Source organism: Bos grunniens, chromosome 1 (assembly GCF_055505025.1).
Source record: "Bos grunniens cultivar Pamir isolate PY7600 chromosome 1, Bosgru_T2T1.0, whole genome shotgun sequence".
NCBI classification, from domain to species: Eukaryota; Metazoa; Chordata; class Mammalia; order Artiodactyla; family Bovidae; genus Bos; species Bos grunniens.
This window is the reverse complement of record NC_141165.1, coordinates 80,810,859-80,832,604: the sequence shown is the minus strand read 5'-3', so window position 1 is coordinate 80,832,604 and position 21,746 is coordinate 80,810,859. Positions and strand designations below refer to the sequence as shown.

General features: G+C 34.8%; 1 long non-coding RNA gene and 1 pseudogene across 3 annotated transcripts in view; one reads left to right on the top strand and one right to left on the bottom strand.

The window, feature by feature from the left end:
- The window catches only part of LOC147379746 (uncharacterized), an 83,899-nt gene that overhangs the window by 41,418 nt on the left and 20,735 nt on the right, over positions 1-21,746 (top strand). The window lies entirely within an intron of this gene.
- LOC147379747 (large ribosomal subunit protein uL23 pseudogene) lies at positions 3,179-3,720 on the bottom strand (annotated as a pseudogene). Its single transcript, XR_015133961.1, has one exon. The product of XR_015133961.1 is annotated as a large ribosomal subunit protein uL23 pseudogene (transcript).

The following is a 21,746-nucleotide window of genomic DNA, read 5'->3' as shown; positions in this document are numbered from 1 at the left end:
TCTCGGCAAAACTCTGTTAGCCTTTTCCCTGTTTCATTTTGTCCTCCAAGGCCAAATTTGCCTGTTACTCCAAGTATCCCTTTACTTCTTACTTTTGCTTTCTAGTCCCCAGTGATGAAAAGGACATCTTCTTTGGGTGTTAGTTCTAGAAGGTCTTGCAGGTCTTCATAGAACCATTCACCTTCAGCATCTTCAGCATTACTGGTTGGGGCATAGACTTGGATTGCTGTGATATTAAATAGTTTGCCTTGGAAATGAACCAAGATCATTTTCTTGTTTATGAGATTGTATCCAAGTACTGCATTTTGGACTCTTTTGTTGACTATGAAGGCTACTCCATTTCTTCTAGGGGATTCTTGCCCACTGTAATAGATACACTGGTTATCTGAATTAAATTAATCCGTTCCAGTCTGTTTTAGTCCACTGATTCCTAAAACATCTATGTTCACTCTTGCCATCTGTTTGACCACTTCCAATTTAGCTTGATTCATGGACCTAACATTCCTGATTCCTATGCAATATTGTTTTTTAAAACATCAGATTTTACTTCCCTCACCAGTCACCTCAACAAGTGGTCATTGTTTTCTCTTTGTCTTTGTTTCTTCACTCTTTCTGGAGTTATTTCTATATTCTTCTCCAGTAGTATATTGGGCACCTACCGACCTGGGGACGTTATCTTTCAGTGTCATATCTTTTTGCCTTTTCATACTGCTCATGGGGTTCTCAAGGCAAGGATACTGAAGTGGTTTGCCATTCCCTTCTCCAGTGGACCACATTTTTTCAGAACTCTCCACCATGACCTGTCTGTCTTTGGTGGCCCCACATGGCATGAATCATAGTTTCATTGAGTTAGACAAGGCTGTGGCCCATGTGATCAGTTTGATAGTTTTCTGTGATTGTGGTTTTCATTCTGTCTGCCCTATGATGGATTATGATAAGAGTTTTATGGAGGCTTCCTGATGGGAGAGACTGACATTGCGGGAAAGTGGGTCTTGTTCTGATGGGTGGGGCCATGTTCATTAAATCTTTAATCCAACTTTCTGTTGGTGGACAGGGCTGCTGTGTTCCCTCCCTATTGTTTGACCTGAGACCAAACTATTGTGGGGGTAATGAAGATAATGGCGACCTCCTTCAAAAGGTCTTGTGCAAGCACTGTGGTATTCAATGCCCCTGACCCTGCAACAGGCCACTGTCGACCCACACCTCCGCCAGAGACTCCTGGACACTCACAGGCACTTCTGGGTCAGTCTCTTGCAGAGTCATTGCTTCTTTCTCCTGGGTCCTGGTGTGCACAGGCTTTGCTTCTGCCTTCCAAGAGTCTGTTTCCTCAGTCTTGTGTAAGTTCTGTAATCAAATCCCACTGGCCTTCAAAGTCAAATTCCCTGGGGGCTCTCAGTCCCTTTGCCATGTCCCCGGGCTGGGAAATCTGTTGTGGAAATAATTCATGTGCAATAAACTTTTCTTTTTTCCAAGTGCAATTCTATGATTTTTAACAAATGCATGTGGTTGTGTAACCACTAGCACAATAAAAAGAGTCACCATTTACATCAACCCCCAAACTGCTCAAATGCTCCTTTGTCAACCTACTGTCCCCACATCCAAACCCTGGTTACCACTGTTCTTTTTTGTTTTTGTACTTACCATTTTGGCTTTGCCAGAACATCTTATTAATGGAATAATACAGTTTGTGGCTTTCTGAGTTTGGCTTCTCTCACTTAGCATCATGTATTTGCTAGCTACCCATGTGCTGCATGCATCAATAAATCCTTCCACTTTATTGCTGAATAGAATTGCATTGCATACTGTTCCACAGTTTGTTTATCCATTTAACAATTGACGGACATCTGCGCTGTTTCTAGTTTTTGGCAACTATCAACACTGCAATAAACTTTCCCATACAGTTCTTTTCCTTTTTGTAATTTTTTTTGTGAACATGTATTTTATTTCTCTTGAGAAAGCACACAGGAGTGAGATTTCTGAGTCAAATCATTGTCGAAGTTGGAGAAAACTGATTTTTCACATGCCTATACTAATTTACATTCCCACTGCTGCTGCGGCCGCCGCTAAGTCGCTTCAGTCGTGTCCGACTCTGTGCGACCCCACAGACGGCAGCCCAACAATATATAAATATTCCAGTTGCTCCACATTCTTGCCAGTACCTGGTACTCTGTTCTATTTTAGTCATTCTAATAACAGTGTAGTAATATTTCATTGTGATTAAAATTTGCATGTGGTTAATGACTGATATTTGGAGAAGGCAATGGCATCCCACTCCAGTACTCTTGCCTGGAAAATCCCATGGACAGAGGAGCCTGGTGGGCTGCAGTCCATGGGGTCGCTAAGAGTCGGACACGACTGAGCGACTTCACTTTCACTTTTCACATGCATTGGAGAAGGAAATGGCAACCCACTCCAGTGTTCTTGCCTGGAGAATCCCAGGGACAGAGGAGCCTGTTGGGCTGTTGTCTATGGGGTTGTACAGAGTCGGACACGACTGAAGTGACTTAGCAGCAGCAGCAGCAATGACTGATAGTAGTGAGCAGATTTTCATGGTATTACTTGCTACCTGTGCATCATCTTTGATTAAGTTTCTGTATACTCTGAACTATTTTCTTATTAAGTTATAATAGGTCTTTATATATTCAGCATACAAGTCCCTCATCAGAAATATTTTGTGCATATTGTCATATAGTCTAAAGTTATTCTGTTATTTTTCTAAAGTGTCTTTTGAAATGCAAGACTTTTATTTTGAAGATGTCCAATTTTATCAATTTTTTGAAAAAATTGCAGTCATCATTTTTGTGTTGTAGCTTTAAAATTGTTGTTTGACCCAAGATCACAAGAATTTTCTTCTATCAGTTTTATATGTTTACACTTGATATTTGTGTTTATCATTCATTTCAGCTTAATCTTTTATAGTGCAAAGTGACACTGAAAGTTCTTTTGTAGAAAAATATCATAGTTTCAGTATTATTTGTTTAGGTGACTATCCTGAACTGCCTTGGCAGATATAAAAATATGTATAAGACAATTATATATAAATATGCATATATTTATGCTATTTTATTATTTAGTGTTTATATAATTTATATATATTGTATCTAATTATGTACATATAATTACATGAATGCTAGAAAGAAAATATAAATTCTTTTTTTTTTTTTTTTTAATAGTGAAAACTTTTATATTTGGAATTAGCCAGCTGGACTCAGTTTAGATGATGCCAATTTTGTTGGCAACATCCAAAGCATCATAGTCTGGAGCCAGTCGAACATATGCCTTCTTCTCTCCATCAGGCCTGATCAGAGTATTGACCTTAGCCATGTCAATGTCATAGAGCTTCTTCACAGCCTGTTTAATTTGGTGCTTGTTGGCCTTGACGTCCACAATGAATACCAGTGTGTTGTTGTCTTCTATTTTCTTCATGGCTGACTCGATGGTGAGGGGGAATTTGATGATGGCATAGTGGTCAAGTTTGTTTCTCCTAGGGGCACTCTTCCGAGGATATTTGGGCTGCCTCCTGAGCCGCAGTGTTTTGGGCCGCTGGAAGGTGGGCGACGTCCGGATCTTCTTTTTTTTGTGGCTGTGGACACCTTTCAACACTGCTTTCTTGGCCTTCAACATGGAGTTTACAACTGCATATTTATCAGGCTTCAAATAAATTTTTAAAACTCTTGAATACTTGCTAGCAGACAAAACAAAGTCTGTGATAAGAAAAAAGAAAAATTGAAAGTAAATGAGCTAAAGTTTGAATCAAGAAGCCAGAAAAAGAACCATAGAATAAACACAAGTACATGGAATGTAGAAGATAAAAGCATAAATTAATAAAATAAAATTGCTTACTATTTATTACACTAAATATTGCAGAGACTCAAAAAGGGGAACCTGGTGCAACTAATTTTATGAGACAGGTAAAACTATGACACTTAAAAATTATAGAACATTTTTACATATGAACATAAAATCTAAATGTATTAAAGAAGTTAAGCAACTTTAATACAATAGTGTGTGTGTGTGTGTGTGTGTGTGTGCATGGATTATATCATCAGTCAGTGGGATTTACCATAAGAGAGAAATTATAGTCAAATGAAACTGTAATTGATTTAATTGTGTATTTTAGCAGATTAAATTTGAGAAATATTCAGATTAGCTTAATAAATAAAAAGCTACTCAATAAAATTAAACATTTATTGATAATTTAAAATAATAATAAGAATGTTTTAGCAAAGTAGGAATAGAGGAAATTTCCTTAAAGTGATTAATGAAATTACTACTGGCAATCATAAACATAATGTTCTAAGATGAACCTGGAGATGCCTTTTAATTAATGAAAGAATTAATCACTGTTGTCAATAACAGCCAATATCTTACCATTTCACACTCATGAAACAAGATAAAAGGAAAAGAGATATTAAAAAATAAAAAGTTAATATCATTTACTTAGAACAACGAGAATATGGAGATAAGGCACAGAAAATACAATAGGATTTTCATGTTATCTAGTCAACTCACAAAAATAAATATAATTTAAATATTTCAGCCACATCCAAATAACAATGTCATAGAACAAGATAAGTCATTTAAGATAACACAAAGATTATAAATCATAGTGGGATTTGTGAAACAAAGTTGAAGACTCTAAAATTAGATTGAATAAATAGAAAACAATATTCTCAAGTGAAAAATACTAATATTAAAATGTCAATCCTTCAAAATTAATTTATTAATTTAATGCAATGCTGATTGAGATCATAAGAGAAAAAGAGAGAGATAGAGATAGAGGTAGGAAAAAAGAGAGGGAGAGAGAGAGGGAATGGAACTGGGAGACTAAGGAATAAAAACAGGCAGTAAGATATGGAGTAATAATAATTGGAGAGAAACCTTCCTAATATGATAGTTTAAGGTATTAACAATCATATCTCTCTGCTATTGACCCAGGAATAGAGAAATAATACAATGTTTGGAGTTTAGACTTCTCCTAAACAATTTTTATGCAAAAAAAATTGTTAATATATGATAGAAATGATGTTACCCATCAATGAGGAATGAAGAGGGAATTCAGTAAATGGTGTGCTGGAACAACTATCTGTACAGAAAAGATTAAGTTTCATTCCTTTTCCCATAAAAGGTAAATCCACATGAATTAGTTATTTTAAAATGAGAAAAATATTTTAAAACTATTAGAGGAAAACAGTAAGATAACTTTGAACTCTTAGATTTAAAAAGTATTAGTTTGATATACAAAATTAGCAAAATCCATTAAAAATTAGACTAGTAAAGAACTAGAGTAAGTTTTTAAATTATTATGACTAATGACGACCTAGTAAGATGAATGATGAGCCAGATTATGGTAGTGAAAACTGAAAGTGAAAGTCGTTCAGTTGTCTCTGATTCTTTGTGATCCCATGAATTATGTAGTCCATGGAATTCTCTAGGCCAGAATACTGGAGTGGGTAGCCTTTCCCTTCTCCAGGGTATCTTGCCAACCCAGGGATCACACCCAGGTCTCCATCATTGCAGGCAGATTCTTTACCAGTTGAGCCATAAGGGAAGCCCGATCATGGTAGTATATATTACAAAATATTTAACAAATAAATTTATTGCCAAGAATATGTTAAAAGCTTCTACCAATAATTACCTTGACTACACTGATATATATTTACACCAAAGTTTATGAACTTGCATACTTTAAATATATGCATTTTATTATATATCAATCAAATTTCAATTAAGCAGCTAAAAATTAATAGGAATATAACTCAATAGGAAGGTAGGCAAAATATATGAAAAGGCAGTTCACTAACAAGGAAAATTGAATGGCTCTTAAGGATATACTGTGTTTATGTGCTTAGTCGCTCGGTCGTATCCGACTCTGCGGCCCCATGGACTGTAGCCCACCAGGCTCCTCTGTCCATGGGGATTTTCCAGGCAAGAATACTGGAGTGGGTTGTCATGCCCTCCTTCAGAGGATCCTCCCAACCCAGGGATCAAACCCAGGTCTTCCACATTGCAGGTAGATTCTTTACATCTGAGCCACCAGGGAAGCCCCATAAGGATTTAAAAAGATATTAACTCTCACTAGCAATCAGGGGAATACATATTACAGTAATGATGTTCCATTTTACAACCATAAGATTAGCAAAATGAAAAGAAGGTAACAATACCAGATCATGGTGTATGCTGTGGAAAACAGAAAGTCTGATACATTGCTGCTAGAAGTGTGAAATAGTACAATCATATTACAGAGTAAATTTTGCGATATTGATTACAGTTAAAAATGTGAATATGCATTAATATCCAAAGGCCTAGTAATTTGAATTCTAATAGCTAGAAAAAAATCCTTGTATATGTGCCACATGGTACACATACAAAGATTTTTGTTGAAATAATGTTTACAATAGCAAAAATCAAAAGCAGTCAAAATATTACAAACAGGAAAATGGCTAAATAATTTATAATTTATCCCTGAATTGAGAGACTTACTAATAGGCAATAGCTAAGCTTAATTGTAAAGATCATGAATAAAATGTTGAGTGAACAATTTTTAGATTTAAACACACAGACTAAAATAATTTAATTAAAAATTTAAAATACACAAAATCATACTAAATGTTCTATGAAGATGCACATATAGGTAATAAAAGTACAATATAATTGGCTAGAAAGATATAAGATATGTTAGGTTTTTCATGGTGATTACTTCTGGAAGCTATATAGAGAGAGGTAGTTAGTACTGGGCAGAGAACAAGAAAGCAATTTTGAATTTATCTGATAATATAATGTTCTTTCTCTTTATTTAAAAAATGTATATGTGTGTGTCTGAAGCGGTGATAACGTTATTAATAATATTAATCTGTAATATTATTCTATTCATGTTTCTGTGATTTTAAATATTTTGAAACAAAACAGTGGCTTCATATTTTCTTAAGATCTAAGTGAGCAACAAATGCAAACCTTGTCACAAAATTGCAAAGCACTAAGTAATACAGGTACGGCAACCCTTATTTAAACAAAATATTAGGCCCATGTACCCATTTATTATGACTTACTGATTGATAAATGAATGCCATCTCATACTTAGTAATTATTAAATGAATAACAAACCAGTGACCAACTTATAAGTGCTGAGAAAATATGACAATAACAAAGCAAAGGGACCAGATGGAGGTGGGAGTGGAAATGTGGAGATATGCGTGCCTTCCAATGTTCCACACCAGGCTTAGCTTGCTGTCGACACTCAGTAAATGTTAAGCAACAATAATAATAATGGTACCATCTGCATGCCAAATTTAGACTGGTAGAAACATACAGGATTGACAGCCCTAAAGGCCAGACTTCCCTTACTTATTATTCTCAATGTGTACAGTATTTTTCTTAGCTCAGTTAATAGGATAAATATTCTTTCAGTCACTCAGCCAGAAAGCCACCATTATCTTTAACGCTCCCTGCTCAGTCATCACACACAAACACTTTCAGAAATCTACCAGTCTACAGTGTCTTTCCCTTCCGAACCAGGCATAGCATTGCTATTATAGTTTCCATAAAAACTGCAAGACTCTATTTGTTACTTGCTCAGAAAAGCTCTGATAATGTTTTGTTACCTAAGAGGATAAGATCATAGTATTTTAACTTGGTGTATAAGATTTTTTGATTGCCTCAACTCGTATTTCCAACATAATATCATGCTGCATCACTTGAAAACCTTCTCTTGCATCCTATTTGCCTCACATATGAGGCTAAGGAATTTTTTTCAAATAAAAAAAAAACCCCAAACCTCTATGTACTTACACTTTTCTCATGTGAAATGATCTTACCTCTACCTGTTTTGATTTCTACCCATTATTCAAAGATCAATTTAGTTATCTCCTGTGTGAGAACATTGCTGTTCCTCCCAGGAGAATCTAATTTCTCTTTCATTTTCCTTTTATATATTGTTTGTGCTTTTCACACCATATTATAGTTAAAATTTATTATGCATCATATATTCTTCTAAGTTCCTTTTACCATCATATTAACAATATTATAATACATATTAACATACAACCTTCATAACAATCCCAGAAGGTCATTGTTAACCATTTGACAGACGAGAGAACTAAAGTATGGAGAAATCAACTGATTTGACCACAGATAGTAAGTGACAGAGCTGGGATCTGAATCCATAGAGCCTGCTTTCAACCACTAGACTAGATTCTAAGCTACTTAATAGAAAGTGATTCTCTTAAGACCACTTCATAAAGTTTTACCTTGATCCCATCCACCATCCCACGTAAGTATCAGATTCCTCACAGCACCTAACAGGGCTTCTTATAGCTGGCAAATAAATTATGCTATGTAAAGGAAAAAGCAAAAAAATAAAAAGATTCAATTGATATCATTTAAAAGCATTATTATCACTAATATTATTATCAAACTAATATTATCTCAACAACAAAAAATAAAGCATCTAGCATTTATTCCATTCTTCACCGTCCAGATGGCAACTAGGCTTTGGAGATATTTAGTTCTAGCCTATCTTCCCCATTAAGAGTAATTAATAGCATTGTGTGCTTTATGTACTTCAAATGGAGTTAGAGCTGCTCTGGAAGATAAACCCAAAATGCATTGACAGTATTCTGCAAGACGTATGCCCTTGAGGGAATTAGGTAGAATTATTCACAAGGAAGCCCTGGGAACTAGACAAAAGGAGAACGTTATCAAAAAGTTTGTGTCTCTGCTCCCCAAATTCATCTGTTGAAATCCTAACCCCCAATGTGATTGTTTTAGGAGGTGATGTCTTGGGATGTAATTGGTCATTAAGGTGGAGACCTCATAAATAGGATTAGTGGCCTTGTAAGAAGAGATTGAAGCATTTGCTCCCTTTCTCTCTCTCTGTTCTCTACCATATGAGGATACACCCATCTGCAAACCAAGAAGCAGGCTTTACCAGACACTGGGTCTGCCAGCCAGAAGTCTTGGTCTTGAACTTTTCAGCCTCCAGAATCATGAGAAATAAATGTTTGTTGTTTAAGATACTAAGTTTATGGCGATTTGTAATAGATGACTAAAACATAGAGTAACCCTGGAAACCGACTAGGTGTGGTCTCCCTGCCAATCAAAGAGAAAATAGCCATGCAGTTTCCTTTAGAAGCTATACTCAAAGAACTCCAGTTGTAGTGGAAAGTTGAAGATCCCTGTGTTCCAGGAAGACATCAACCATGAAAGTTATACTTCACAACACAGTTCCTGAGAAACCAAAGAAAACAATGATAGTGATGGAAATAACCCAGACTATTAAGACTTCTCCATATGAGCCTATTAGTTAGGACCATGTAGGTGCCAAAGAAGGATAGGAGTCCTTTAAACATTGATAATCAACTTTTTGACATTCCTGAGTTGGGAGTTTATAAGATATTTTAATTTAATTCATAAAAATAAGGAAATGTGGAAAATTAATACTTACTTTAGCTCATGCATACGTTGATCAATCAAACCACAGTTTGGAAGCTACTTGTAAAATAAAGTTTTATAGAGAATAGACATTTTCGCCTTGGTTGTTTTTGATAGATCCTAAAATCCATTTGTAGAGAAACCACAGACAGACGGACAATTTGACTAATTCCACCTGAACTTTGATGACAGAACATAATTAAAGAGAAATTATAAGAAAATGAACAGATTATCATTTTCTTTATTAAAAGAATCACACAAAACGGAAGAGTTTACAGTTTGTTTTGTAATATCTCCACCTGACTAAATCCTAATCTTGTTAATTTCTCCCAGAGGAATAATGCCAGAGGAGTAAAAACTATATATGAAAAGATGTCCTTCACAATGTTATTTATAAAATAAAAAGTTAACCAAAATAATTTATTCAAGTTGAGACACTATTTAAAGAGAAAACTAGCACTAAAATTAACAGATATTCAATGATCTATATAACAGTCATAAATTAGGACGCTTTTTTTGCAGACTGGAAACTATGGTTATGGCTATAATGAATTTAGTTAGGTAAATTATAGTCCACTCATTAAAAATATTGGCTACAGAGACTACTCTTAAAATTCTTATTCAACTCAATAATATGTATTACACAAAAGGTATATCACACTGAATATGTTCCCTGTTTAGAGGAAAGTGAAATTTTATCAACTTTTGAAGTTGTATTATAGTGTGCTTTCACTATATAAATATTGTTAGCATACATATGGATACTAATAATTTAAAAAAAATAAGAACTTGTGCCTGACTTTTAAGATGGTGAATGAAATTTTCGGTGATTTCTGTTTTTTTTTTTTACTTTTCACTTGTGTTATTTCTATAGCATTGTTTAGACAATACCTTGCTAAGTCGTGTCCGACTCTGTGTGACCCCATAGACGGCAGCCCCCCAGGCTCCCCTGTCCCTGGGATTCTCCAGGCAAGAACACTGGAGTAGGCTACCATATCCTTCTCCAATGCATGAAAGTGAAAAGTGAAAGGCAAGTCACTCAGTCGTGTCCGACTCTTCGCAACCCCATGGACTGCAGCCTACCAGGCTCCTCCGTCGGTGGGATTTTCCAGGCAAGAGTACTGGAGTGGGGTGCCATCACCTTCTCTGAGACAATACCTTAGAAATGACAAAAAATGACAAACTTGAATATTCAATCTATTGGCATTAATAATTAGAGTTAATTAGCAAATATATTATTTATTGAGTTCTATTAGGTAATAAGTATTCCCTGGTGGTTCGGATGGTAAAGAATCTTCCTGTAACGCAGGACACCCAGGTTTGATCCCTGGGTCAGAAAGATACCCTAGAGAAGGGAAAGGCTACCCACTCCAGTATATTTGCCTGGAGAATTCCATAGACAGAAAAGCCTTGTGGGCAACAGTCCTTGGGGTTGCAAAGAGTCAGACACAACTGAGCTACTAACACACACTATTGTGATAAATGCTTCGTTTATAACTGCATATGATGAACTTTAGGTTTAAAGGAATTAAGTAATTGGCCAAAGGTCAAACCCATGATAAATAGCTAACTCCAGCATCGAATGGCTGATCCCAAAAGATGTGCTGCTCACCCACTGGAGAAGGCCCTGTCCTGTTCCACACCTTATTTAATTTTCATTTGGTTTTATGCTAACATTAAACACTCAAAATAACAGCCCTGAATCTGGCTATGACCCAATGCAAGGTCTCCCAGGAGACTGCTGGCCGAGTATCAGAGATCCCAGATGGGAAACCCATATAAGCCACCTTCCTAGGCTTTCTTTGGCAGCGTATATTTCGATCCCAGATGGAAACTGCAAGTGAACAAAACCAAATTGTACGGTTCAAATATGCTGGATTGATTCAGCTCAAGTTTCTTGAAATTAAATTTTTTGAAAGTTAAAATCATGGGATGAATAATTTTTTAATTAGAATTTTTTCATGTAATCTTTTGACTATAAAATGTAGGCCTCTAAATCATAGTGATGAATTGGAAAAATAATGCCATTTTGCAGTACATTTTACCCTTTTAATAAGAAATTTTCATTTTTGTTTTCCTTAGGTCTTATAGTCCATGTTTTTTTCTTCATGTTTTCTTCATGTTTTTATCCTTCTTTTACCTGAAGTATTTTTATACTTCTCAACATCTGAGAAGATGGCACAAGGCTTCTTCCCTCTGAATAATGTGATAGGGAGTTCATTAGTTGATCCAATGGCTAGTACTTGGCACTTTCACTGCTGGGGTGTATGTGTTATTAATGGCTATGTATGTGATGTGACGTGTTAATTGTTGAAGAATGACCCTATCCGGGCCTCTGAGGAAGAAATTAAGCTGACGTTTCATTGAAGGCGAAGAAAGGAAAGAGACAAGTATTTGGTCAGTGAGAGAAATACAGCCAGACTTGGAAGGAGAGTTGGATTCTCTTTGAAGAATTATGGAAGTGGCAGAGAATTTAGAGGTGACGGCAACTTGCAATCTATGCCATACAGAGTTTGGCTGGACTCCTGTAAGAGGTCAGGCTATTGCGTGTGCAGAATGGTTTTTTGGTACCACTCTTTATAAGTAACAATAGCAGTGCTGCTGAGCCAGGAGCACAGTCTTTGACCAAGAAAAAGATACAGTCCTAACATTCAAAAGTGATATTTTCTAGTTGAGAAGAGCTAACCATGTGATCACAATAGCAAAAGGATCATGCATGTTTCCACTGTCCTGACACCAAGTAAGCTTGATATACACCATCATGAGTGATACTGGATACTTTACTAGCATGGGCGATAAGGTCTCAGAGCTAGGTTTAATTTAACCTAGGGAAAAAATGTAAATGTGGCATTTCTCACACATAAGTTTTATAGAATAAGTTCATAATGCTATATGTAAAATGAGCTATATCATCATAAGATTCTCTTACTGAAAAAACCATGTGTCATCTACGAAAATGTGAAATCTCTGCCATCTGCAGATCTGTTTAAGTATTTTTGAAAACAAGCTTTTTTGAAAGATTTATAAAGTAAGAACTTCAAGCAGAAATTTTGTTTCCAAAGGTGAGATATTCTCAATTTTGAATATTCAGCAAAGTGTATGTGATGTCTTGTAGGGGAGAGATGGAAAAGAAAAAGGACATTAACTTAAATTCAACAGTTTTTATTTAGGTGGATGTATGAATATATTTGCTGCATGGCAAAGCATTTGCAGAATCGCCCACCTACTCAACTACCGAGATTAAATCCCATCATACTTACAAGTAAACAAATTCTTAGGCCATTTTCCCTCAAATCTTTATAAGAATGTCAAGACAGTTTGGTGCTAGACATCTAAATGGAAAAGATATGAATTCTGGAAATCTGTCAGCTAGTACTTTTGTATAATTCATCATGAATATTAGTTATCTCTTTTCAACAGCATAAGTGGTAGTAAAAAGATTAATGTTTGTTTTTTTTTTTTTTTTGGACAAGCCAAATGTTTCCTGGATTTTTTTTGCAATAGTGAAAAAATGTAAATATTTAAGTAGAAGTATTTTGAGTGTGCTGCAAGAGAAATTTCACCAAAACAGTATTTATACATTTTCATTCTATAATTAGGCTTATTCATTTTATCAATCTTTTCAAAGAATCAGCTTTTTATTTCATTGATTCTCTTTTTAGATTGAGCACTTAATAGGTTTCCATTTTCTTTCCTTTCTTAGCGTATCAGTTATAATTTGTTTACTTTCTTTGGTGATTACCCTTGAGTTTGCAATATACATTTGAAACAAATACAAGTCCTCTTTCAAATAATAATATATCACTTCACATGTAGTGCAAGTACAAATATAGCAAATAATTATCATTCTTTACTACCATCCCCTGTATCATTGCTCTCATTAATTTCAGTTACACATAAGCTATAAGCATTGAATACATTGTTGCTTTTATTATTTTGAATACACTGTTTTCTTTGATAAGTTAAAAATAAAGCTAATAAAAGTTTTGATTTTACTTTTATTTTTTCTTTTTTGAGTCTCCTCTTTTCTTTATGTTGAGTTTCTGACCAATATTATTTTCCTTATCTCTAAAGAACTTCTTTTAACATCTTTTTTTGAAAAGCAAGAAATTCCCTCAATATTTGTTTGAGAAAACCTGAATTTCTCCTTCATTTCTAAAATATAGTTTTGTAGGGTACAGAATTCTAAGTTCATATTTTTTTCTGTCAACACTAAATATTTCATTTCATTCCCTTCTTGCTGCATGATATCTGAGAAGCAGGATGTAATTATTACCTTTGATTCTAAAACTAAAATACTCACCAGCAAGCAGTAAGGACTTCATTGCTAGTGGTAAATGGGATGACAATAACTCTTGCATGCCACAGACTTATATTCATTCAGTAAGAGTCTTACCAAAGATATGTAGATTAAAATAGGGTGTAGGCAAAAGCTTCAGCTTCAGGAACAGTTTTAAAAGGTGGATATTTAAATATCATGGTAGGGACAATGGTAATTCTTAAGATTGTCATTTGACTGGCTTTTATTTACAACTTTCAAAGCTTAAAAAATAAAGTAATAGACTCAGGTAGTTTGAAAAAAAAAAAAAGAAAAACCTCCATGAGGATATCTCCTGTAGATACAAGGCAGAGGCTCAACTTTTAATGATAAAAGTAGCACAGTTACAACTAATTCTATGACTTTTCTAGGTCTCATGTAAAAGACTTGGTGCTAATAGAAAAAAGAATGAGACTTGAGGCCTTGGTGGGAACATTTGATTGAATGAGCTTCACACTTCTAACCTCGGGATTCTCCTGTATATTCTGTTCTGGTAGAGGCAGTTTCTTTTCCCTTGTCATAAAAAAGATGCCTCTATTCCCTGGAATTTCTGCAAAAACATCTGAGACTTTTGCTTTGCAAGATCATATTCTTGTTTTCATCAAAAATGCCCCCACTTCCTTTTATTACTTCCACAGTAGTAAATACAGTCAGCTTGAACAGGAAAATAAAACCCTTATTTCAGGAGAAGTTAGACAGAAGAGAGGAGAATGGGAGGGGAGTGTGGAGGAGACAGAGAGGGAGGGAGAATCAATAAGCAAATGGGATAAAATGTTAACAACAGATGAACTGGGGTTAAACTTATATATATGTTCTTTGTACTATGTTTATTTTGTAACTCTTAACTCTTTGTAAATTGAGATTATTTCCAAATACAAAATTTTAAAGTGTATATTTTCCAAACTGTGCTTTAAAAGTATGAGAAAAAAAAATAAGCTTTTCCTCTTGAGACTCTTAAATGCTATATCTCTAAGGAGAGCAAAAGTTATAAAAATATTCTTTGATTTTAAGATTCTAAAAGAAGCTAAAATCTTTTAAACTTCACACTCAACATCCCCAAACACATTTTCAGAAATAAATCTTATATGATTAGTTGGATGAGTAGCTTTTTATATCTAATAAAACCACTTTCCTTAGATATGCCAGAGCAGGAGATTGTGAAATTGGTATGAGCTGGTTCAAAAGTAATCCAAGTCCTTGCTTGCATTCCAAACAAGCAAGATCAAAAACTAAGTCCAAGAAGCAAGTTGTTCCTTAATTATTTGACTTCTTTGACCCTAAGAAATACCTGAATTTTAAGGGACAAAGTAATTCCCATGAAATTGAATGTTCTAAGACCTTAAAATGTAAGATGCGAAGTAAATGTCCAAAATGAATCACCCTCCTCACTTTAGTTAAAAATTGTTTAAAAAATATTTCATGTTTTTAAGTTTATGAGATATGACAGGGAGATTAATTTTAAAAATCTGCCAAAGATTGTGTTATTATTATGTCTGATAAATTATTTCCACTCACTTATATAATTTAATGTCCAAATTACAAATGGTAAAATGCTTTAACTAATATATAATGTCATTCTATTGGAACTTTAGGATGAGTGGCTCTTTATTTCTCTAATCTGACCACTGTTTGTCTGCCTCTTCAGTACAAAATTGACATATTGCTTATACTGTGAAACAAAAGTGACATTTAAAACCTCTTTTTGTGGGATAAGTCTCATCAGGCAGGGCAAGCAGATATGAAAACATGTCTCTCATTGCAGAGATGATAATTCCTGGGGAAAGTTTTTGCAGTTCTTTCTCTTTTTTTCTCATTTTCCAGAAGCAGTAGTTTAGGGTTTAAATGCTTAATCAGTTCAAACTCCCATATTAGATGAGCTCTAACAGCAAATTAAGACTTCTAAGGTGTCCTAAAAATATCAGGTGATTCACTACCATGGGATAGACAAACTATATTTGTCCTACTGGTCATATTTTCAGTACCCAAATTTTATTTTAACCCACTTATTTTACATCAGAATAAACTGTGGCCTTGACAAGGAAGATAACCTGTCTAAAGATGAGTTGGAATTAATACCCAGACATCTTCCCACTCTAGTATTCTTGCTTGGAAAATTCTATGGACACAGGACCCTGGCTGGCTAAAGTCCATGGGGTTGCAAAGAGTCAGACACAACTGAGCATGAGTGCACGAACACACACACACACACACACACACACATTTTGCTTAAGTCTAGTATTATATGAGGCATGCCTAGAAAACTGTTTTTGTTTACTCTGGGTTTACCCTGCTGGTGACTTTAGTCTGAGTGCAAGATGGAAGCTCAGATTCCTTGTGTTGATAATGATATTGAAATCATTGCATATATATTAGTTTTAAAGTTAAACAGGGTCATTCCCATGTGAAATCTAACTGGGTCTGTGGAGTTCAAATAGGTTTTAACTTTTGTGGTGGTTGATGCTTGACTTGAGCCTACAACTTCAACATATATTGTTTTAACTTTTAAAAATGAATTTTTAGTATTTCAAGATAAAATAGAAACTAGAAAAGCAATAGAAAATATTAGCAAATATAAGTGTTAGTTTTTTGAAAAGGGGAAGTGTATTGATAACCCTTTAGCTAGCTTAATCAAAAAAAAAAAAAAAGAGAGAGAGTGGAAAGACTCAAATAAACAAGATTGTGAATAAAACAGGAGACACTAAAACTTAAGAAATTCAAAGATTCATACTAATATGAAAAGTATACCCACAAAATTTGGATAACCTAGATGAAATAGATGAATTCCCAGAAACATAGAATTTGGAAAGACTGAATCATAAAGAAACAGAAAATCTGAAGAGACTAATAGTGAGTAATGATGTTGAAGCTGTAATCATAAACCTCCCACTTGTTAATCATAAACATCCTACTTGTGAATTTTACTAAACATTTAAAAAAATTAACACAGATCTTTCTCAAGCTCTTCCAATAAAATTGGAGAGAAGGGAACACCTTAGAATTGCAAGCTCTTGTTCTGAAAAATACCCATGGAAAATTTTGAGGACTACATTGATTCTGTATTCTTCCAAAGATAATTTATGTTTCCCTTGGCCAGATAACTGGGTACACTATCAACTTGGGATCTTTTTTAAATAAAGTTCTGACCTTAAGTTTTGCTGGATAATATAGGTGTGTAACCCAGAGTTACATAACCATATGAGAGTCAGCCTATGTTTGTAGGGTAATTATGAAATCTGAACTGTCATTGGATCTAAAACATGAGATCTCAAATGCTTTGTATTTGTCATTTTAGGCTGAGGACTTAGGGAAGCAGGTGATAAATGGAATTATGGTCCAAATCCGAGTTACTGTATGTAGGACAGGTCCTTGGATGCATCCTCAGGTTGTATCCATGATCCCCAGAACATAATTGGCATGCATATATTTATAAGCTAGTTGAACCCTCATATTGATTATCTTGACTGTGGAACAAATTATATTATGGTAAGAAATACCAAGTGAACTCCTGAAACTGTCCCATCACACTGCCAGGATAGTAAGCCAACTGTATTACCACATCCCAGAAGGAACTGCAGAGGTAAATATAATCATCAAAGATATAAAATAGGCTGGAGTGGTGACCCTGCCCCCATTCAGTTCAGCAGTACCATGCCCCCAAACTCAGAGGGGTAATGACAGATAACAGAGAATATGGTAACCCTCACCAGATGGCAGTACCCATTGCAGCGGATCCTTTTTAAATAGACCCGGATAGTCTCTAACACTTAGTATGCAGCTATTGAACTGCAGAATGTATTATTGTCAATCCTCATCGGCAAAGGAAAAAAGAGTTTGTTTTGAATGAGATAGACTGCAATACACATTTATTGTTTTGACCCTGAGATATGTTATTTTTTTGATCTTTATTCCAGTAGTTGGCAGGTACTCTGGTTATCTTAAAATTCTGTGTAATATTATACTAGTCCACTATATTGCTCCACCATGCTACCTGGACTTGGGAAGGAGGAAATTTCAAGTACATTTTATAGTTTATTTATGGCTTCAAAAATTATAAAATATAACTTCAGAAAACAACCTGAATTTATTCTTATGTATCTAACTCTTTAAATGTATATAATTTTGGTATATCTTGGGAAGTTATTTTTTTCTAAATTTTGAAACAATTTATTCTAGATATATTATTAAATAACCCCCAAGTTCCTTATTTATTTGCAGACGTCTTCAAAATATGTTATTTGCAGTCTATTTTATTGCCTATTATCTATTTTGCACATATATTTTATTGAGCACAATATTTTTTTAATTTAGAGAAATATTTAAACTATGTCTACTTTTGCTTTTTAAATATTCTTTGACATCCTTACCTGTTTATGTTTCCAGATAATATCTATTGTCTCATTATAAGGTTCCAAGAAAAAAAACGGTGAGGTTTAGTAGTGAAATTATGTTAATTCCACTAATTAATTTGGGAAAATTAAAATCTTTATAATTATTAGACTTATCCATAGTAAAAGTTTCTGCACTTATATATTCAATAAATTGTCACTGATTTATATAAAATATGAATATTTTCACTGTGTTAATCAAAGAAAACTTTGTATTGTTCCCTTTGTACATGCAATCTACATTAATAAATATTTTATAAGAAACATCAATGAATAAAGCAAACCAGGAAATAAAGCCTGAAAAAATGTATTCTATTTTCTATGTAAATCTAAACCTTATAAATGTAGATATGCTGTCGTATGTAGAAAAGGAAAATGATAATGGTGAAGAGTCCTTGGCATCACACAGAGAATTAATTGAAAAGTAACAGGATTTAGCCTATATAAATGAGAAGTTATAAATTAATTATATTGGAAAGTTTTTCATATAAACAGAATAGATATATGTATGGTCATAAGAAATACAATTGCACCATGGATAGAAATCTCAAGGCAATAGATTTGGACAAAGTATTTTAATAAATTAAGTTAATGATAACATAGGCTATCCTAGATGGCAGTGAGCTAGCCCTTGCCCTTAGAGAAGACGATACCACTTGGAAGGGTATTTGTGAAACAGATAAGGTATTAAACAGTGATATTTTGAATTTCCTTCAATGATAAGTCTACGATAGCATGGAACTCACTGTATAGTTTTTTCTTCATTCTGATGTTCTTCTAATCGCAAATACAAAATTCATGATCTTAAAAAAATATACTAGATCATCATTCCCATGACTGCATTGCTTCAGTTTTTAGTTCAGTAAGCAGGTTTTTTTTTTTTTTTCTTTTTTTTGGCCGATGTAATACCACACCTGTAACATAGGATATCATTTGAGGACACAGCCCTTATTTAAATTCCTTCAGGGTTCATTTTAAAGTTAATGGTTTCTGCTGATGTGTTGGATTTGCTTCACATTGTTAAATGCTTGAATACAAGTTAGAAAAGCTAACTTTACATTCTTTTGCTTGTGAACAAAATAAATCCCCCAAGACAAAAACCAAGAAGGGTGATTGACCTAACTCAGTTTTTGTGCCTTTATTTGTTAAGGAAGTTGAAAGTGCCATGAGATTGATTTAATCAAATAAATAGGTTGGGGTTGACACTTAGGTAATTTGTACAATTCTGTTTGGTCCCCGTTCTAAGTACTGCCAAGCCTGTTTCCATGTGGACAAACCAGACTGTTTGCTGGTAAATTATCACTTTTTGGAAACTGAGCTAACACTACTTCACTTAAAAAAAAAAAACAAAAAAAAAACCTCTTGTAAAGTCCAATGTAAATACCTAACAGCCCACCCTTGTTTGTGTTTCAGCTGGGTGGTTTAAATGGTTTGTGAACTTTGTTTACTTCACATACAAAATCAGCTGGTTTTCTTAGTCTCTAACTGGAAACTGATAACTTCTATTTCTTTGATTACAAGTAGAGCAGTTTTTAATGTCTTGGAAAAGATTTTAAGAAAGCATTTATTATTTTTACACTTAACTCATGCATTTTCAAGAATTATTTTCTGTTTTCTAATTTTATTTATTTATTTTATTATTTATCTTTGTGCTGGGTCTTCGTTGCTGTGTGGGCTTTTCTCTAATTGTGGCAAGCAGGGGCTACTCGCTAGTTGTATGGCATGGGCTTCTCTTTAAGGTTGTTTCTCTTGTTGCAAAGCATCGGATCTAGGGTGCGTGGACTCAGTAGTTGTGGTTCCTGGGCTATAGAGCACAGACTCAATGATTGCAGCACACAGGCTTGTTGCTCCGTGGCATACGGAGTTTTCCCGGATCAGAGATCGAACCTGTGTCTCCTGCATAGGCAGGCAGATTATTTACCGCTGAGCCACCAAGAAAGCTCTCAAGCACTTTTGAGCGGCACAGTGAGCAAAACAAAAGTATGTACCAGCTTTGTTCAGTGAGATTCAGGCATCCTACTACATATACTCCAGGACATATGTGAGGTTCTAAGGAAAGAGAATGAACCCAGTTTTTGCATAGAATTGCTTAAGAAGTAATAAGGGAGGAAAGAAACAAATATAATTTGTTTCATCAGGCAAAACAAAACCTGAGTAGCACGAGAAAGGGATTAAGTGCCATAAGAGTTCCTGAACAAGAATAAAAACCTTTCATTGGGAAAGATTTTGTGAGCTCAAAGGTCAACAGAGTTTGAACCAGGAAAATGAAAAAGAAGAATTGAGGCCCAATAATAGGTAAGCAATCAGCTTTCAAACCATCGGAGAAGGCAATGGCACCCCACTCCAGTACTCTTGCCTGGAAAATCCCATGGACAGAGGAGCCTGGTAGGCTGCAGTCCATGGGGTCACTAGGAGTCGGACACGACTGAGCAACTTCACTTTCACTTTTCACTTTCATGCATTGGAGAAGGAAATGGCAACCCACTCCAATGTCCTTCCCTGGAGAATCCCAGGGACGGGGGAGCCTGGTGGGCTGCCGTCTTTGGGGTCACACAGAGTCGGACACGACTGAAGCGATGCAGCAGCAATCAGCTTTCTAAGTGAATCAAATAATTCACTAGTGAATTTTAAAAGACATGTGCTTTAGTCTATAGTAAGGTGAATATTGCCCTTTATGGCATTACTTTTATAACCAAATTAGGTCATTCAGAAAGGCTTGATTTTTCAGGGACACTGAAGCATACATCACTATAAAATCTCCAGAGAAGCCTGACCTGATACTGCATATAATTGAGACACTCCTGCTTCCTTCAGGGAGTAAATCAGTTGATTTTCAACTGTTTTATTCACCTCTAATTTAAGTGTCCTCTTTCTAAACGGTAATTTGACCCAGAACATCTCTGAATTGTCTGAGACATTTAGCAATTCCTCAAGGGGATCTTACACTTATGAGTCGTGATGAATTCAGAAGTTAGAACAAGTTAATGACTTTTGAAAAAAAAAATGTATTTGATGTGGTAGGATTCACTTCCAGGAAATCACTTAGCATAAAACTAAAGGTCAGGAGGATGGAAAGTAGTAACATGATTGCCTCACACCATTTCCTTTAATGTTAAATAAGGAACATTTCTGAGTACTTATCAGAAGAGATGTTTTCATAAACTGACATTAGAAAGGAAGCATAATATTGTTGAAAGAGTCTAGGATAGGAATTGGGAGACCTAGAATCAATTCTGATTTTGATACAAAATTATTGCATAACTCTAATCATGTATTTCTCCTCCTGGGGCCCCAAATTCCTCCTGTACCTGTCCAATAAAAGAGTTGGAGATCAACTTTAAGGTTATTTCTAGTTCTGACAGTGTTATCTAACTTTGTTGTTCATTTGATCTTTCTGTACTTCTCAGATAGAGAGAATTAAGATGCTGACCTGGTTTGAGTATATAGGCTTGAACATATTTGAAGATGACCTAGTAGTGAATTGGACAAAGATGAATCTCAACCAGACTTACATTAGAAGTGAAATTGAGAAGTTTAGGAATACATCACTTGTCCATAAGCCAGTTCTAAGAATCTGGAGTTAAAAGAAACTGAATTTATTAATAAGTAGTATA